Source organism: Garra rufa, chromosome 3 (genome assembly GCF_049309525.1).
Source record: "Garra rufa chromosome 3, GarRuf1.0, whole genome shotgun sequence".
NCBI lineage: Eukaryota > Metazoa > Chordata > Actinopteri > Cypriniformes > Cyprinidae > Garra > Garra rufa.
Window position 1 is genome coordinate 814876 of NC_133363.1, and position 20617 is coordinate 835492.

Below are 20617 nucleotides of genomic sequence, written 5' to 3' on the forward strand. Positions count from 1 at the left end.
CTGGTCATAGCAGGGAGGCAGGCTGGTTTTAGAGGGGTTTTGGCCATTTTTCCAGCCTGGCCAGGCTGGGAGAACAGCTTAAACCAGCTACTTCCAGCTTAAACCAGCTAAGACCAGCCAACCAACCTAGGCTGGTTTTAGCTGTTTTTTTCAGCAGGGCTAGCATTCATTAAAATCCTCAAGGAAGATATGCATGCCTTTTTAGATCTGGCTGGTGTCATCCATTACACTGACGAGTCCCTCAGCACAGGCTTGTAGTAGGGACTTGTCTGCAAGGCTGGGGATGGTCCACAAAGGTCATTTTGAGAGTGTAGAGTGGGTACTCAGCAGTTCCCCTTTCACAGTGGGTGAGGAGAAGGATCAAACTACAGCTCCCGCCCATCCCCACAATGGACCTGAAAGCAGAGCCCACGCTGAAAACAGCCAGAGCTTGCCATGCTCCAGTCTATTGGGTAGCCCAGTCCTGTGGAATGGATCATCAACTTAGATGCCACAGAGCTAATTCCCACCCTTGTCCCTGCCCTCAAGCCTACTTTGCCTCTGCTGGTCCTGTCTAGCTATTAGGTTTTCCTTCATCACAGCTGACTCCATCCACTTCCCTCACTGCCTCACCTTGACCTAAGAAGGCATCCAGACCCCATTGTCCTCACTAGTACAATCCAGCACCACAGCTCCTCATTCCACACCAGCTCTGTTGACCTCCCTAGCTCTTTTTTGGGCTTTCCAGTCCACAGATCAGCACAGGGGCTCAGATGCCCCTGCCCCACATCAGGCCTTTGAGCCCAGGATTCCACCTCAGTTTGTTGACCTTTTAGTTCCACCTTGGCTCCACGCTTCCTTGTCTTCCACATGGACTGTTATCCCACTGGTTCCACTGGGATCTCTCATCTCTCCAGCTCCACCTTGGTCAGTTATCACCCTGGTTCCGCTGTGGGCTGCCAGGCTTCCAGCTGCACTCCATCCTTTTCTTCAGCCGGGCTCTGCCTTTCCTCCAACTCCACTGCTGTCCTCACACTGATCCACCGCATTCTTATGTGCCCCTAGATTCACCTCGGATCCACAAGCTTACAGGTTCTCTATGGCTATCCAGACCGTCCGTGTCACCCTGGGTTTTCCTCGTTGGTTCTCCACTTGTCTACACCTCAGTTGGTTGTCCCCCTGGTTCCACCTGGACTGACCACTAAGGCTTCAATCTGGCTCCTTACTAGTTTGGCTCCTCCGTCACCAGCTCGTCTGCACACCCTTCCATCACCATTACTCCTGTGGTTTCGCCGAGGGGTACCTTCCTACCTCTCTACCCAATGGTTACTACCAGTTTTGCTCTGTTTCATGGACTTTTAGTTTGTTTTACTTTTACTATGTATTATTCCTGTTTCTTTTGTTAACACTGCTCATTTGGTGCCTATTATGTCAGTTTGTAGTTTTCCCTGTTGAAAAAAAAAACATCATATGCTGGTTAGGTAGGTTTTGATGCTGGTTTAAGCTGGTCCTTAGCTGGTTTATGCTGGTCCTTAGCTGGTTTATGCTGGTTCTTTACTGGTTTATGCTGGTCCTTTGCTGGTTTATGCTGGTCCTTAGCCGGTTTATGCTGGTCCTTTGCTGGTTTATGCTGGTTCTTTACTGGTTTATGCTGGTCCTTTGCTGGTTTATGCTGGTCCTTAGCCGGTTTATGCTGGTCCTTTGCTGGTTTATGCTGGTCCTTAGCTGGTTTATGCTGGTTCTTTACTGGTTTATGCTGGTCCTTTGCTGGTTTATGCTGGTTCTTTACTGGTTTATGCTGGTCCTTTGCTGGTTTATGCTGGTCCTTAGCCGGTTTATGCTGGTCCTTTGCTGGTTTATGCTGGTCCTTAGCTGGTTTATGCTGGTTCTTTACTGGTTTATGCTGGTCCTTTTCTGGTTTATGCTGGTCCTTAGCTGGTGTAAGCTGGTCCTTAGCTGGTTTATGCTGGTCCTTAGCTAGTTTATGCTGGTCCTTAGCTGGTTTATGCTGGTCCTTAGCTAGTTTATGCTGGTCCTTTGCTGGTTTATGCTGGTCCATTGCTAGTTTATGCTGGTCCTTAGCTGGTTTATGCTGGTCCTTTGCTGGTTTATGCTGGTCCTTAGCTGGTTTATGCTGGTCCTTTGCTGGTTTATGCTGTTCCTTTGCTGGTTTATGCTGGTCCTTAGCTGGTTTATGCTGGTCCTTTGCAAGTTTATGCTGGTCCTTAGCTGGTTTATGCTGATCAACCAACATAAACCATCTAAGGACCCGCATTAACCAGCTAAAACCAGCATCCCAGCATCAAAACCTACCTAACCAGCATATGCTGTTTTTCAACAGGGTTGTTATCTACGTGTATATTTTTCCCTCAGTTTGTTCACTTCCTTGTCTTCTGTTAACTTACCATTACATTTGCTTCCCTGTAGATTTTCTTGCTTTTGGTCTAATATTATTAAAAGTGCTGCAGTTAGATCCCTGATGAGCCTTGACACAAGACGAACCAATAATATTAATCTGTTTTGTAAAAAATCACACATAACAATTAGTAATGATGTCTGATTTATTGTTATAATAATAATAAGAATAATAATAATGACTCAGTTGAATGTCGTCTTAATTATTAGTAAATCATGTTGAAGTTATGAGTTATTGTTCACCTGCTCGCAGTCTGTGGCCCTTCACAAGTGAATAAAGACATTATGGAGTCTCTTAGGGCCATTTTTGCTTTTGAGGACAAGTTGTTATTTGAGTTCTTTTTAATGAGGCAACTTTTTGCAATTTCATCCCCACAAGTATAACTGGATCATAAACACACATGCACACGCACACACACACACACACACACACACACACACACACACACACACACATACACACACACGGAAACAGGTGAAAGGAGCAGCAGAAGTGAGTCAGTGAATCACAGGCCTTTTCCTCCACAGTCGTTTATTAATGTTGATAGTCTGACTTGAATTTCGAGCCGATTCTTTTTGCTTACGTGTTTTTCCAGCAGTTCTGTGAGGGGAAATATAATCTTTATGTTTACCTCGTCTCATTTGGATAATGTGTCATATAAATGCTAAGCTCAGGGAGTTACGGCAGGATTTTGGCGTCTCTGCTGTATTAATGTTTGATCCATTTCTTACTGTGTTTATGAAGTTCTGCGCGATTTCAAACATGATGCAAATGAACACCAACAGAATATTAGACCTGAAATTGTCTATTTATTCACTCTGTCTCTCTTTCTCTCTCTCTTTACTTTTTATTGTGGCTTGGAGTCGGTCCAGCAGCCATCTTGGCTCTATAGCGTTAAAGGCAGCTGGTTTAGTTAACGGTCCGCTGGTCAGGTTAAAGTGAAACATGCGCTGAGGGAATGCTCCTGTCACATGCTAATTGAAACACAATCAGAGCAGACGTGTATTTAACCAGCTCTAGATGAGACTCCACTCTAAACAGCGCTGAACGTAACACGACTGCTATCAGACTATTGCCCAAGTCATACAGCCATTTGTCCTGTGCCGTAGTAATCACATTACAGCTGCACTGAAAGCATAGTAATAATATTAACAATAATTTTATTACTAAAATTAATAATTATAATTATTATTTTGTTTTACAGAAAATTACAATACTAATATTCATATTCATCTTTTCATGAGAAAATAAACAGTGCAATGCTTCACATACCACTGATAATTCCACTAATATTGCGTTCTCTCTGATCTCAGATGTCCCGTCTACTCTACAAACACTTTTTATTTATTCCATGTAGCCTACCTGTATCTGTTGAGTAGCTCATGTGTTTCCTTTCAGTGCATTTTACATTTGCATCATAACTATATTAGCATATGTATTTGAAGATATCAGTGCATGCATTCAAAAAATAGCAATCAGTATTTGAACTGGATTAAATTGCATATCAAATAAAATTGTCCAGACATTGCAAATCTTTACGAAACCTGTTGAACTGTAAATCATACTGATTTCATGTTAGATCAAAGATTAACATCCCTAATTAGAAATACATTCATAAGAAATGTAAAGACTAATTAGATTACTGTTCAGTGAGATTAATGGGTTAATTAGATTGATAAATGCTTTTAGAAAAGTTCATCAGTAATCAGCAACAGTACACAGGGTCGTTTCTAGATTATTCTGCCTGTATGGGTGATTTTACGGCATTTATGAAATACTATAAAATGACAATTTTTAGGTTTGTTCGACAGTTTGATAGCAACTCTGTAGATTTGTCTAATTCTCTATAGAGACGTGAAATGTATTCAGTGAATGGTTGTTGATGAATGCTCAGTCAGATGTGTGTGCACACGTGTGTGTGTGTGTGTGTGTGTGTGTGTGTGTGTGTGTGTGTTACACAGATCTTGCGTTTGTTTGATGTATTTGGTGTGAATATCCGGATGCGTGCTGGCGTTCGCTGCGGGTGTTTGTTTGGAGGTCACGGCTAAAATAATTCAGAAAGGATCTTGACATGAAGGTGAGAATGAGAAATGAGGATTTTCTTCCGTTCTTTTGACCGTGTTTTTTAAGGGATAATCTGATTATGGAATCTTTGTTCTTGAGCTCCGGCGTCTCTGCGGATCCTTCAAACATGAGTGGCATGAAGAGAAATCTCACATTTATTTCCACAGGCACCTGAATGAATACATATCACTGTCTCTTTCACACACAGATTATTTTTTCACTGGCTGTAATAGTTTCAGCGAGCCATAATGACCCTTAAAAGACACCTGAACTCCACGTGTGAAGGATCCTCTCTCAGGATGTCATTACGGCGAAGCTGCTCTCTGGCCACCTTACATAATGAGTCTGGAGTGACCTATTAAATATCGGTTCACACAAACACATCGACTCGCTCTCATTGTACTTCGGTCTCGTTTCCTCTCGCTGTCGTTCTTTAGAAATGAACGGTGGCGTCTTAAAATGAGACATAAATCGAGCTCAAAATGAATAGTTATAGCAATGAAAGTCTCCCGGAGACTCTGACAAAAATTAATGCAACTTGAGCAAACGCTGAGACAGAGAGAAAGATAAATGAGGTTTTGTAGGTTCAGGAGGGTTTGTGTTCTTACAGGCCGTGGTCATTATTCACAATATTCCCTTGTTTACTTGCTCATTTGCTGACATTTATTTCTTTTTTCTCTCCCTTCTCTCTTTATTTGCTTGCAGATGTGACCAAGAGTTTCCAGAAAGGTAAGATACATGCTTTCTGTTACATTTATTCTGATGTATGAATGATAGCAATGTTAAACACTATATGCAGTTGAGTTCTGCAAAAAATGACACTTATCAATGACAAAATGTCATCTTTTTTGGTGTTATTTCCAAATACTGGCCCTCAAAGCTGCTACTGAACAGAATGTGGACTGTTTTTTTTTTTTTTTTTAAACAACAACAACAACAGCAAAGAAACAACAACACACACACACACACACACCTGTTATTTTTTTGGTTCAAAAATGACCCATATAGACTTCAGTGTAACTTCAGAAAATTCATAGCATTTTCCAATTGATTTTGGTACTGGTATATGCCCATCTAGATGTTTTCACGATAGTTTTAAGCTTATGTGAAGGAATTTTGCCTGGCTATATTGCCACCTATATATCAGTGGTGGTACCTCATTTTTATCAATCAAAGCATAATGTACAAGAGATAGAAAACTGAAACAGAGGACACTATTGAAACATTTTTTTAGCAATTTTCTATCAACTAAAGAAAATACTGCAAAAAAACATTAAATATCTAATTGCTTGGTATATATATATATATATATATATATATATATATATATATATATATATATATACTATATAGTAAGTCTAATCATTGAAAAAAAATATTATTATTATTTTTAATATTATAATATATAATACATTATATATTTTTGCAAAAAAAATGAATGTGAATGTGAAACCCACCATGACTGAAAAACCAATGTGTGTGTGTCGCACGTTGATCCCATGTTGAACAAACTCCTTTCTTTCCCTGCTGTTATTGTGCTGCTGTGCTGTAAATGTGGATTTTATTGAAATGTAAATTTTGCTCACCACCAGAGACAAAAAAATGCACAAAATAATTATTCTAAATAATAAATTGTAAGTTACTTTTTCGCAATATAACATAGGCTGCGAAATACAGGTTATTAATCAAAAGAATGATTTCTCGTGGGAGTATGTGGATATTTGGGCACATCGAAGAAATAATATTTGATGCATCAGAGATGGATGCAGCACCTCACATTACAAACAAAAGCACTTGTGCTCTGTGCAGTATTTACACGTGCCTGCGGTAAGAGCTTTTTTCACCTGAATGTGTGAACACGCGCTCTGTGTGCGGCCATCACGCCTGGCTGAACAGGAAGTCTAGAGTGACTGTGGGGTCATGGGACGGATCGGGCCAGAGATACTCCCCGCCCCTAGAGCCCCTTTGTGTTCCAGTTGCTCGACTCTCCACAAAAAAATCAATCTGCAAACTTTCTCCAACCACCATTACGGATCCGGATCAGTGACCTATTTACAGCTCAACACCTGCTGGAAACAAAATGGTGCCGAAGTTTCCAGAGAGCGCGGAGGGGAATCTCACTGTGTGTGTGTTTGGAAACCAAGCCCAGAAACACACTGGAGTGACAGAAAGAGAATCAGGAGAGATCAGAGAATAGGAGTAGAATGGGAGGGAGGACAACAAGAATGAAGGAGAGGAGAGGAGAGGAGAGGAGAGGAGAGGAGAGGAGAGGAGAGGAGAGGAGAGGAGAGGAGAGGAGAGGAGAGGGCAGTGAAACCCCTGGATGAAGTGAATAATAAGGGCCCAGGGGAGAAGAACAGATGGACATTTGGAGAAAGGGAGAGAGAGAAAAGAAAGAACGAGAGGGAAGATTGTCAGACACGATGCCAAGACTCTGTAGGGGACACACACACATACTCAGTGCTCATTAAAGCCGCATGATTCTGAAGTTTGGTGGGAATTTCAGAAGGTTAAAATGACATCACATTATTTAGTGTTTATCAGATTTTAATATACTAGACTAGATGAGAAGCACTCTGAACACAACGACAAAAGGATTGAGAAATCACTGCATTTGGCAGTTTGCCTGTGTTAGATCCATAATATTCCATTACCACAGGTGATTCTGTTATGAGATCAGACCTGAGATGATTCTTGTCTGATATCAGACCTAAGGTTGTTATTTTCTTCAAATCAGACCTGAGCTGATTTTGTTCTGAGATCAGTCCTGATGTGATTCTGTTCTGAGATCATATCTGATCTGATTCTGTTCTGAGTTCAGACCTTAGATGATTCTTGTTTGATTTCGGACTTAAGGTTATTATTTTCCTCAGATCAGACCTGAGCTGATTTTGTTCTGAGATCAGACCTGATGTGATTCTGTTCTGAGATCATATCTGATCTGATTCTGTTCTGAATTCTGTCCTGAGATGATTCTAGTCTCATATAAGACCTGAGGTTATTATTTTCCTCAGATCAGACCTGAGCTGATTTTGTTCTGAGATCAGGCCTGATGTGATTCTGTTCTGAGATCATATCTGATCTGATTCTGTTCTGAATTCAGTCCTGAGATGATTCTAGTCTCATATAAGACCTGGGGTTATTATTTTCCTCAGATCAGACCTGAGCTGATTTTGTTCTGAGATCAGACCTGAGATGATTCTGTTCAGAGATCAGACTCAAAATGATTATTTTCTGAGATCAGACCCGAGCTGATTCTGTTAAGATTAAAACTGAGGTGATTCTGTCATGAGATCAGACTGGAGGTGATTCTCTTCTGAGAACAGACATGAGGTGATTCTGTTCTAAGATCAGATCTGAGGTGATTTTGTTCTAAGATCATACCTGATCTGATTCGGGTTCTGAAATCAGACTCAATCAGATTCTGTTCTGAGGTCAGACCTGGGATGATTCTTGTCTGATATCCGACCTGAGGTTGTTATTTTCCTCAGATCAGACCTGAGCTGATTTTTTCTGAGATCAGACCTGAGGTGATTCTGTTCTAAGATCAGACTCAAGCTGATTATGTTCTGAGATTGTATCTGATCTGATTCTGTTCTGAGTTTAGACCCTGAGATGATTATTGTCTAATATTAGAGCTGAGGTGATTATTTTCTAAAATAAGACCTGAGCTGTTTCTATCCTGAGATCAGACCCAAGCTGATTCTGTTGAGATTAGACTCAAGGTGATTCTGTCATGAGATCATGAGATTGGGGGTGATTCTGTTCTAATATCAAATCTGAGGTGATTTTGTTCCAAGATCAGACATTATCTGATTCTGTTCTGAGATCAGACCAGAGATGATTCTTGTCTTATATCAGACCTGGGGGGATTCTGTTCCAAGATCAGACTCAAGCGGATTCTGTTCTGAGATCATATGTGATCTGATTCTGTTCTGAGGTCAGACCTGAGCAGTTTCTATTCTAAGATCAGACCTGAGGTGATTCTGTTCTGATCTAAGATCAGACATGACAATATTCTGTTTTGATGTCAGACCCGAGCTGATTTGGTTGTAATATCAGATTCTATTCTGAGATCAGATCTGAGCTGGTTCTGTTGAGATTACACCTCTGTTGTGAGATCAGACCTGATGTGGTTCTGTTCTGAGATCAGACCCAGGCTGATTCTGTTCTGTAATCAGACCCAATATGATTCTGTTCCAAGATCAGACCTGGGATGATTCTGTTCTGAGATGAGACCTGAGGTGATTCTGTTCTAAAATCAGACCCAAACTGATTCTGTTCTGAAATCAGATCCTAAGGTGATTCTGTTATAGATAAGGCAGTGATTACGTACATTTTATCAATATATTCAATATCAATGTATCAACTGAACCCTTGATGCTGGTGTTGCTAACACCATGCGCTACAGTTTGAGCTACAGGAATTAGATGACTCTGATATCAGATCTGAGGTGGTTGCTCTTCTGGTATCAGCCCTGAGGTGTTTCTGGCAGCGTGTGGATTGTGTGAAGTTTTATCACATTATTGCAGTATAAATTGGATTGCAACCTATAATCTCTGAAATATCTGTTTGTCCACATTGAGTGAGACATGTATTGTAAATTACCACCATGATATGAGAAACTTCACAAGATTTGATAAGACACTTGAAAGAGAACAGATTCTGTATACTTAACTTGCATATTGTGAAGCTACTTGTAGAAAATATCCTGCAGTTCAGTTTTCACAACAAAGATGGAGAGAGAGAGAGAGAGAGAGAGAGAGGGGGGGAAAGAGAGAGAGAAGGAGGAGTAGGGAGGGAGGGTTTGGTCTCCAGGGTCTAGGCCTCTTCCTTTTGTCTCTATTTTTAGAAGCTGTAGAAACTTGTGGAAATGTGAACTGAAGCTGTTTTCTGTAACCTGCTCTCTGCACAGCTCACGCTCTCAGCTGTTTTAATGGAACTAATGAATTTCTCCTCATTTTCATTTGCTGTCTCTGGTAATTAATAAAGCCCAGTCAGATTCAAGGAAACACTGCCCTCACAAGGATTTAAACATTTAATTACATAATCACCAAAGCTAATAATGGAGTTTATAGTCCAGAGTTGTACAAGCAGGTCAGCGTGTTGGTAAGCTGCTGAAATATCATGAATACCAAAGGTGACCATTTCTGAAATTAACACCAGGAATATTTCTATAGGCCAGTTGTCAGTAATGTATACCACAGAAATTTGAGGTTGGTTGCCTCAATTTCTGTTCTTTGTATAATATATCTAGGGGAACAGTAAGATACGCAATCTTGAAATAAGTTAATGTGCAACAACTGACACATTCATTATTGAAAAATATTTCTCTAAATGAAATAATTTAGACCAGCAACAAACAGAAAATATAAAACTGTTTATTTTAAACATCACAATTTAACCCATACATTGTTGGGAAATATTATTATTAGAATTAATTTATTACTTGTGGTTCATTCTAATAGTTTTTTTTTGTTTAACAGTTTTACAGTGGGGAGACTTTAGGCGTTTCTCCACTATTGGATGTTGTCTTGATCCATTAATTATTCATAGAGTGTCAATCAAGAGGACAAACAGTCATATGTAACACTTTAATAAAAAAAAATCTGAGGTCTGCTCACTCTATCAGAACCGCACTGAAAATCTGTGCTGATCCACACTCTTTAGTGTGCTGTACTTTCAGTGTTCAGAGTTTTACATTAGAGCAGCGCTAATGTGCTCTAGATTGCATTACCGCTCCAATTTTAGCTCTACTAGCATGGCTGGGAAAAACAATAGATAGCATACTAATGCTGACATATGAGAAAATGTTACACCGGTTCATCTTTAGACATGCATGATGCAGTTCTGTGTTGATACGGCATGCTAATGTGTGTTAAGCTGCTCTGAGGTCTGTGCTCTAGCATTTTAATTACATTTCACTCACTTTATGATGCTTCAGAGTCCCATATTAACACTGAGGAAAGAGGTGAAGAGCGCCATCTGTGGCTGCTGACGGAAATTCAGCCTTAATGTAATTACAAATGTTCATTCGATAGAGAGATGATAGATAGATATATAGATAGATGACATTTGATATTAAATTCTCAGTAAACGCATGAAATCTTTCTCTAAATGCCATTCTTTCAAAAAGCCTTCAGTAATATAATCCTATTTCACTCTGAAAGTGAGGCTGCTGCTTTTTTTATTCTGATTTTCTATTGAATGTCATTTATTGAGTGTGGCTTTAATGATCCAAAGCTCTGGGCAGCTTTTAAAAGATCTGAAGAGAAATGCCGTCTCTGCCTGTTTGCCGCCGCTAATTGGAAACTACAGTGAAGTTTGAGAGAAAGAGAGAGAGATCTCAGAGCTCAGAATATTGTGTAATACGACTTAACTATATGTTGGAGACTGTTATGTAGATTGACGTGGCTAATGTAGGTGTGAGACTGAATTAAAGGATTGTTTGGAGCAGCTGTGAACAATGAAAATAATTGTCCCAAAGATCTGCGTTCGCACATACACTCTTAAAAATAAAGGTGCTTCTTCTAAACTATCTAAAGTCTAAAGGTTTCCATAAAGAACCTTTAACATCTGAAGAACCTTTCTGTTTCACAAAAGGTTCTTTGTGGTGAAAGAAGGTTCTTCAGATTATAAAAAAGTAAAAAAAATAGATGGTTCTTTAAAGAACCTTTGACTGAATGGTTCTTTGTGGAACCAAAAATGGTTCTTCTATGGCATCGCTGTGGAGAACCTTATAAAGCACCTGTGTTTGTCAGAGAGTAGCTGAAAATGTATATTTTCTTGCTTTTAGGCATTTTTTGTTCTTATGGAGTCCATTATGTCTGGATGTCCTTTTCTTTGCTAATTTACACATTTAGACATTAGTTTGAATGACTGGGAGAAAATAATGCTGGATTTCAATGTCCTGAAGGCTTAGTTGACCTAAGAAGTGATCATTCTGTCATCATTTGCTCACCTTCGTTTTGTTCCAAACAAATATGATACTTTCTTTCTTCCATGAAACACAAAAGGAGGAATTAAATAATGCAGATGTTTTCCATGTAATTACAGTGAATGGGGACTGGGGCATCACAAAAGCGGCCCAGATTTATTGAAGCCTTGATAAAAACAAAACTACTGTATGACATGGAAAACACATGAAAGGTGGAGCGCTTTTATAATACTTTTTAGGTGTTTTTGAGTTTGTTTGAAGTTTGAAGTCATACAAGTTTGGGCCGACATAAAGGATGATGGAGTGTTGGTTTCTGGATGAACTGTCCCTTCAATTAAAGAGCTGTTTCTTGACTCAGTCGGTGAACCAGGGAAGGTCATTTGTGTGCAGTAACACTTTTTGACAGTAATCTCCTGTTTTAAATTCTAGCTATTGAATAAGACAGGAAACAGAAGTGAATAAAATCTGCTCTGATCATACGAGATGCAGAAACAAGCTGCTGTTTCTGACAGATTCAGTCCCGCAAGGTTGGCGTGTTATGTGTCGTGTGCTTGAAAAGCAAGTGCTCTAATTTCCAGCCTCCTGAAGAGACATTTAAATGAAGTCCTGCAGCGATCGGTCATTATTCATGCTGCTGTTTAAAGTGCCGAAGGTACGAACCATGATAACACTGCTGTAAATCTGCTGAGCGGGATACACACACAGAGCTCTTTCCTGCTGGAAAACGCACAGACCTGCTAATATCAGCACCTTAGTTCTTGGTGAATGAGATTTTTTGAGAGTAACGGTGACCGACGATGACAGTCTGCGCTGCAAACAGTTGAGTAAATTGAGCAGTTATTGTCACAGCAGAAAGCACACGTTCCTCTGTAGTCGTGAACACCGCGTCAAACACCATATACCTTAAAAAGACTTGAACTCAGACGGCCAAACAGATCTCAGGGATCTCTGAACAGATCAGGATTCACAGTTGAACAGAAAGTCCACAAGAACAGCCTTTATTTGAAATGGAAAACTTCAGTGACATTATGAATGTCTGTACTGTCACTTTTTATAAATGTAATGCGTCCTTGATGGATTCTCATAAAAAAAAAATCTTCTGAAGGCTAGAATACATTTAAATGATTTTGTGATGATGTACCGTCAGACCCTGATCCTCACAGAAAATATGCAACGTGAATTTTGTTCAGAAGCAGAGGTGTGAAAGGTGTGTGTGAAAGTGCTGTTGAAAATGATGTTAAAATCTTCCTTGTATAGAATATTTCCTGTTGTTTTGATTTCCTCAGAGGGGGTTGGTGCTTTAATTAGAGGGTCAGTAATTTGCACCCTGAGTTGGGCTCCTAATTAGAAAACATTTCTGTCAAACATTCACATAAATGTGTAGAAAAACAAAAGCTTAACATTCTCTGCATTATAAATGCGTACGCTAATTTGCTATAATAAATAATCGGAACGGCTGCGACCGAAGTGCCCTGACGGCAGGAGAAGTCGGGCTGTAATTGAAAGAGCGTTTAAGGCAAGAGCTCATCGTCACAGATTCCCGCGACGACGGGAAAGAATCGCGAGCGTCTGCGGTGATTTAATCAGCGTGTTGAGAACAGGTTATTTAGTCGCTCCTGAGAGCGTGAATTATGATTGTATTAGCATAATCTGCTGTGTAAATGAGAACGAGTCAGTCATTAAGAGTTTGTTTCTTACTGATCAGACGCGGCAATTCCTCGTGCGGCAAGGAAGCGTCGATCTTAATGAGAAACGAGGACGTGCTCACACACTCAGACAGGTGCACAAAGACACTCACATCACGGCTTACTGAGAGCGATTAGCCTGTAATGAATTTAAAATGCACACAAACAAACATTGTGCTGCTCTGTATAATGAAATTAAGGTTCAGTCACTCTGAACACTCAAACGCTTTAACAGCGACACAAACGATGTGAACCAGAGTGAAGATTAAATAGACAATATTTAATGTGTGAATGATGAACAGAACTGAGTGGGAGGAGCTGTGCGATCGAGTAGGCAGGTGCAAATGACTGAGTGGGTGGAGCCAAGGGGGAAAGGGGGTGGAGCATTGTGCTTTAATTAATGGGCGAAGCTGTGTTTGAGTAAGTGAAAATGACAGTGGATGAAAAGTGGGTGGAGGTGTGTATTGTTAAAAGAGTGGGAGGAGCTATGCGATTAAGTAGATGTAAATGAGTGAGTGAGTGTTTAAAGAGTGATTGGAGTGAGTGGGTGGAGTTGATGTAAAAGTGGGCGGAGCAGTGTGCTTTATATAGTGGGAGGAGCTGTGTGATTCTGTAAGTTGGTGAAAATTACATTGGATGAATGAGTGGGTGGAGTTAAGGAAAAAGCAGGCGGAGCAGTGAATTTTAGTTAGTAGGAGGAGCTATGTGATTGTATAAGGAGGTGAAAATGACATTGGATAAGTGAGTGGGTGGAGTTGAGGTAAAAGTAGGTGGAGCAGTGAATTTTAGTTAGTAGGAGGAGCTATGTGATTGTATAAGGAGGTGAAAATGACATTGGATAAGTGAGTGGGTGGAGTTGAGGAAAAAGCAGGCGGAGCAGTGAATTTTAGTTAGTAGGAGGAGCTATGTGATTGTATAAGGAGGTGAAAATGACATTGGATAAGTGAGTGGGTGGAGTTAAGGAAAAAGTAGGTGGAGCAGTGAATTTTAGTTAGTAGGAGGAGCTATGTGATTGTATAAGGAGGTGAAAATGACATTGGATAAGTGAGTGGGTGGAGTTGAGGAAAAAGTAGGTGGAGCAGTGAATTTTAGTTAGTAGGAGGAGCTATGTGATTGTATAAGGAGGTGAAAATGACATTGAATAAGTGAGTGGGTGGAGTTGAGGTAAAAGTAGGTGGAGCAGTGAATTTTAGTTAGTAGGAGGAGCTATGTGATTGTATAAGGAGGTGAAAATGACATTGGATAAGTGAGTGGGTGGAGTTGAGGAAAAAGCAGGCGGAGCAGTGAATTTTAGTTAGTAGGAGGAGCTATGTGATTGTATAAGGAGGTGAAAATGACATTGGATAAGTGAGTGGGTGGAGTTAAGGAAAAAGTAGGTGGAGCAGTGAATTTTAGTTAGTAGGAGGAGCTATGTGATTGTATAAGGAGGTGAAAATGACATTGGATAAGTGAGTGGGTGGAGTTGAGGAAAAAGCAGGCGGAGCAGTGAATTTTAGTTAGTAGGAGGAGCTATGTGATTGTATAAGGAGGTGAAAATGACATTGGATAAGTGAGTGGGTGGAGTTAAGGAAAAAGTAGGTGGAGCAGTGAATTTTAGTTAGTAGGAGGAGCTATGTGATTGTATAAGGAGGTGAAAATGACATTGGATAAGTGAGTGGGTGGAGTTGAGGTAAAAGTGGGCGGAGCAGTGTGCTTTAGTTAGTGGGAGGAGCTGTGTGATTGTGTAAGTAGGTGAAAATTACTGAGAGAGTGGAGATGAGGAAAAAGTAGGTGGAGCAGTGAATTTTAATGAATAAGTTGGGTGTGTGGTTAAATGGGTGAAAATGACAGTGGATGACTGAGTGGGTGGAGACAAGTGAGAGTGGGTGGAGCAGTGCATTGTTTATTGAGTGGGACGAGCTATGTAAAAAAAGTAGGCGTAAATGAGTGAGTGAGTGAGTGAGTGAGTGAGTGAGTGAGTGAGTGAGTGGAGTTCATGAAAAGTGGTTGAGAAAGTAGGTGGAAATAAATAAGAGGGTGGAGTCAAGAAAAGTAGGCGGAGCAATGTGGTTAAAATAATGGGTGAAATCTGACTTGAAGCAGTGCATGCTAGTTCATTTGGGTTAAATTTTGTCCAACTTCAGACATCATAGACACTACGTCACTGTCACATGTGGCGTCAAAGTACCGCAATAGCGCCCCGAGAACAGCCGACTAACTCAGCCAGCACAGTTTCTTCAGAGCGGCTGCAGGAGCTTTTTCACGATTGGCCAAATTCACCGCATGACAGCGATCACAGTGTATTTGGAGTTCTAACATTTTCAATTCAAATAATGGCCACAAATCTGTGTTTTTAGAACAGTAAAAAATGTTCTACTGTAGTTGCAATGTTATATTGAGTCACTCTGATCATAAAACACTGATAAAAGCATATATACCCCCACTTTATTAGTATTTAAACGGTATATGTTTATGTTGTAACTTTATTCTTGAACAGATGGTGCTGTATTAAGCAGTTTATAAGCAGTTTGCCCTTGAAAACATTTTTGAAATGTCTGTGTATTTGACAAATAGTGCATTTTATTCACTTCATCTGTGATAGAGTATGCTAACACAGCGTGAGCGTCACTACCAGCAGCAGAAAGTGTTCGACTTGACAGCTCCATTTTCAACTCAGCCCTTGAATGCAACTGGCTAATCTCACTGACAGCCATCTATAGCTGTGGTTCAAGTCGAACACACCTGGAATGACAGTGAATGAGTGTAAGAGTGGGTGGAGCAGTGTATTGTTTAATGAGTGGGAGGAGCTATGTGAATAAGTAGGTGTAAATGAGTCGACGAAAAGTAGGCGGAACAGTGTGGTTTACTGAGTGATCGGAGCTGTGTGGTTGAGTAAGTGAGTGAAAATGAGTGGAAGAGTGAGTGGGTGGAGTTGAGGTAAAAGTGGGTGGGGCAGGGTGCTTTAGTTTGTGGGAGGAGCTGTGTGATTGTGTAAGTAGGTGAAAATGACTGAATGTTTGGGTGAATGGACAAAGCTGATGGAAAAGTGGGAAGAGCAGTGTTCTTTATCTTTAATGAGTGGGCAGTAGATGAAGTGGGCGGGGCCACATGGTTTAATAAGTAGGTGGAGTTGTGTGATTGAGTAAGTTTATTAATAATATCTGAATAATTGGCACAGTAATTGGTTGAGCTGTTTCTGAATGAGCGGCTGAGGACAGACAGACTGTGCTGGAGTGTGACGTACTGTGAGGGAGGCAGTAAATCAGAGTGTGATTGACATGGCCACGTTTCTGCAAAGGTCATTCCCACAAAACACAGCTGAGGAGAAATGACAGATGAAGCTGTATGTGGGATTCAGATATGATATCTGGAGGAAGTACTTACAGACCGCAAAAGATGTGAAAGGGCCTAAAGTGGAAGAATATGCGTGAATATGATATGATACAGCGCCAAAAATATACAGATCAAAGAAGATCATTCAAGCACATTTACGTTTATGTATAGTGCAGATGCTTTTATCCTTACTTATGACCGCGGCGTTGTTTGGGACAAAACATTCTTAAAGTAATGTTAATGGAATAATCTTATACCATTATTAATATCAATATACATTCTTATAATGTGGAGAGAAAACATTCTTAGAACAACAGTCTCTAAATGCTTTTAAGAAGTTATTTTTACTTGATGAATGTTCTTATTACAATGAGAAAACATTCTGAGATCAACGTTCTTTGAACATTTTTATGATTTTTGTACTTGAATCTTCTCAACGCTGAGAAATCGTTAGAATATGAAAAATAAATGTTCAATTAATGGTATACTTTGTGTGAAAAAGTTAAAAGAATGTTGTAGGAAAAATGTGAATAATTGTTAAAAAACATTCTAATTATATTAGAAAACTGGACATTGTAACATTCTCAGAATATTAAAAAGCAAACATTGTAACAAACATTTCAGTAACTTTCGATTAACATTATAATCACAAGAAAACCTGACATTTGAACATTTTAGAAATATTTCAAAACAATGTTCCCAATGTTTCTAAACTAATTTTGTGAGTTGCGCTCCATGATTGTCTTTCTGCTCTTGATTGTACGAGTAACTTGATGTGACACATAAATGATATCAATGATGGAAGAGAAACAAGAGTAATCCTTTTTAAAGTAGTGAAAGCAACGCAAATGTCTGTTCTGCGAGGAAGCTGAGAGAGAGAATGATGAGATGATGGATGTGTGGAGTGTCGTGACGTACGGCGCGTTTTACTGAAGGCTGGATGGTTTTAATGTGATCCGTATAAATGTGTGCGCCGCTGCCGTCTGTGCTTTAGCAGGTCATACATTGTCTCTCTAAACAAGACGACAGTCTGTTGGGGGAAATGTTAATTGCGCAGTGAATGATGAATGGATGTAAATTAGCGAGAGCTTCACGCTGCGTCACGGTGAGCAGTTTCTCGGTTCAGGATCTTGGATGATATGCAGCACACGCTGGAGAAATACTATACTGTATCCTTACACACCAAAACATGACAAATGACGAACAGATGAACCAAGCAACTAACCAAATAAGTGTTAAACTGACTGAGAGCAGGCAAGTTTACTGACATTTTACCTGACAAAACATTAGCTAGGATTGGCTTAATTAATAAAAAGAAAGCCACAATATTTAGGTTGGAGTTTGCATACAGCTAAGGCAGAATTTAAAATACATTTATATAAATACATTTATGAGGATACTCAAGAATTATATAAAGCAACCTTGACATAAATTGAGAGAGAAAAAATTATTGAATGTGAAAATCACACAAAACTGGAGCAAACTGCATGAACTCATTATGAGCAAGACAGGTTTCTGAAAGGGAATCGTGTCTGCATTTCTGCATGAGATCTGGCAATGAAGACACTCACAGCTAGTTGAAAATGAGTAACACTAGCAAAGACCTGAGTTAGGAAAAATTGAAGAATCAGTATAAACTATTTAAAGGGGTCCTATTATGCTCTTTTACCGTCTTTATTTTGTTTTGGGGGTGCACTAGAACATGCTCTCATGCTTGGTGGTTCAAAAAACGCATTATTTGTCACATAATTGACATTATTAGAATAGCTTTCTCCTCAGCCTGGCACAAATGGCTCGATTAGTTCCGGGTTTGATGAAGGCCTGCCTTCCGAAAAACGAAGTCTGTTGTGATTGGTGAACAGCTTAGACAGTGTTTCAGTCCAGCCACGCCCCTTCCCAAAGCAGCAAGTTCTGTGTCAACTGCGCAAACTAGATTAAAGTGATTCTTACGTTTTAAATATGGACATTTTTCTTACAAAAACACATCAGATCGCTAAAGGAGGCTTTTACTGACCCTTCCGGAACCATGTGAGGCAATTTATATATTATGGATCGACTTGTTTTGGACTGATGGAGAGAAACAACAGTCTATGCCGTTCTAAAGCTTTGGAGTGGCAGGATTATTTTTTAATATAACTCTGAATGCGTCCGAAAGAAGGAAGTCATATACACCTAGGATGCATGGAGGGTGAGTAAATAATCCGCTACAGTAGTGTTGGTCCTATGGTCAGCCTGAGAGATCGCTGATACATGATATTATCATTATTGTGCTCATTTATTTAATTATTTACATTCCCGAAACCAACTCCAGCATAAGGCTAGTGAAGCTATCTACACTGTATGATGGATAAATCTCTTAGCACACACTGCACACGTCTGCGGCACTGCTCCGACACGACCACTGATGATGGTCACTCTAGTCAATGCTTGTGTTTACATCAGCCGCGGCTCCGCATGTGTTTGGACCCTCTATAACACACACACCAACGGTGCGGCTCCAGCACAGCTACCAGAGCAGTTCGCGGACACTTTAGTCAATGCTCGTGTTTATACCAGCCACCCTGCGGCTCGCTGAAGCATCCCAGAAGCGGCTGTCCTCCTCGTCCCTCCCCACCCGCCAACTATTCGATTTCCATAGGCGGGATTTATTTGAATAATATTCTAATCGACAACATTGTGACATCATAGCATCCGGAAAACAAACGCTGTAGTCCAAAGGAGCCATTCGTTGTAGTTCTTGAAAAGGGATTTTTTTACAAACTAAATATCTCCCTTTGGAGTGGACTTTGAGATTTGTAACTTTGTAGATGTTTTTTATGCCCAAACATACACACCACACACTGGCTAAAATTCAAAAAGTGTTAAATCATAATATGACCCCTTTAACTGAACTCATCAAGTGTAAACTTTCAAATCATTCACTGTCAGTTCATGGTGATCTGGAGCCAAAAGAAGCTGTGAGAAGACAATATTAAATTAAAACTATCAAATGAGAGATGTCCAACATCATGAAAACCATCACTCAACTTCAGAACAGATCAATCTGGAGCTCTAAACTCTTACTGAAAGATCAGAGATAATGGACCTTTGTTTCTTAACGTGCGTTCTATGTAGGCAGCACACTAGGTTTTGGAACAAAGCATATGTGCATTTATTATACTGAATATGATGTTGATTTAAAAGCATTTACTGAGTAAACAGTGTCATTTTTGAGAAACTCAGTCTCTCTCCAGATCATTAGCCACGCGTCACCGCCAGCTTTTCCACGAGCCGAACGCCATCCGAGGCTCAGAACGGGAATCGATCTGTGTCGCTTTGTGAGGCGCTTTTGCTAATGATCCCTGCCTGCGATTCTGCCATTGGTAAAAAATGTTTTACCGTGGGAAAGTTAACATATAATGACGCCACCAAACTACAATGGGGTTCAAGATGGCGGGTGTCGTCATGGTAACAGCGAGAGACGACAGATTGACACATCATCTGTCAGAAACAGATCCGCCGCGTGCAGGAAAAACCAGCATCAATCAGAGCCAATGTTTAATTCAGCTCTAGAACTGATCTAACATTGACTTGTTTTTACAGGTGATTGAATGCTGTAATTAAATATGGAGACCCGGCTGGACGTGTGTGTACGCTGGGTAAAACATATAGATTTCTTGATTTTAATCGTTTCTCATTTTTATGAAACAATGTCGATTCATAAATCCCAATAATCAATTAGTCCTGCCTGTTTTCAGGTAAACAGAACATTGTAGCACGCCTCCCATCTACTAAAACACAATAAGCTTTGTGCTTTGTTACGTCTGATATCAAACAGTCTCAGATATCATATTATGTCCATTTATTACAATATTCAATCAATGAATAATAAGTAGCGTCTCGGTTCAAGAGAAGCAGCATGAGAGTTAGTCGACGTGTAGGTGCCACAATACTTATTGTCAACAGAATGATCAAATGGGACCATCAAAATATTTTTTTTTCCAAAAAAATAACTCTAGAGAGGATAATTTTGCTAAATATATGTACCATTTAATATATTCATTATCATTTTTATTGTTCTTCAGTGTTTAATTTAAGTTTGAATAAATCCAAGTTTTTATGACAGACACCATTTAATGTTTACATTTAAAACTAGGAATTGGAGTAGAAATGAACATAGACGTGAAAGTGCACTGTCCAAACTTAAATTGTTGTAACTGATGAATGTTTTACAATACAGGAATA

The 20617-nt window shown here is 39.9% G+C and overlaps 1 protein-coding gene across 1 annotated transcript in view; it reads left to right on the forward strand.

Annotated features, from left to right (window-relative positions):
- The window catches only part of LOC141332501 (receptor-type tyrosine-protein phosphatase delta-like), a 412589-nt gene that overhangs the window by 101817 nt on the left and 290155 nt on the right, over positions 1-20617 (forward strand). Inside the window, 1 exon segment of the mRNA XM_073837637.1 lies at positions 5165-5188. The gene's annotated coding sequence lies outside the window, so the exon portion shown is untranslated.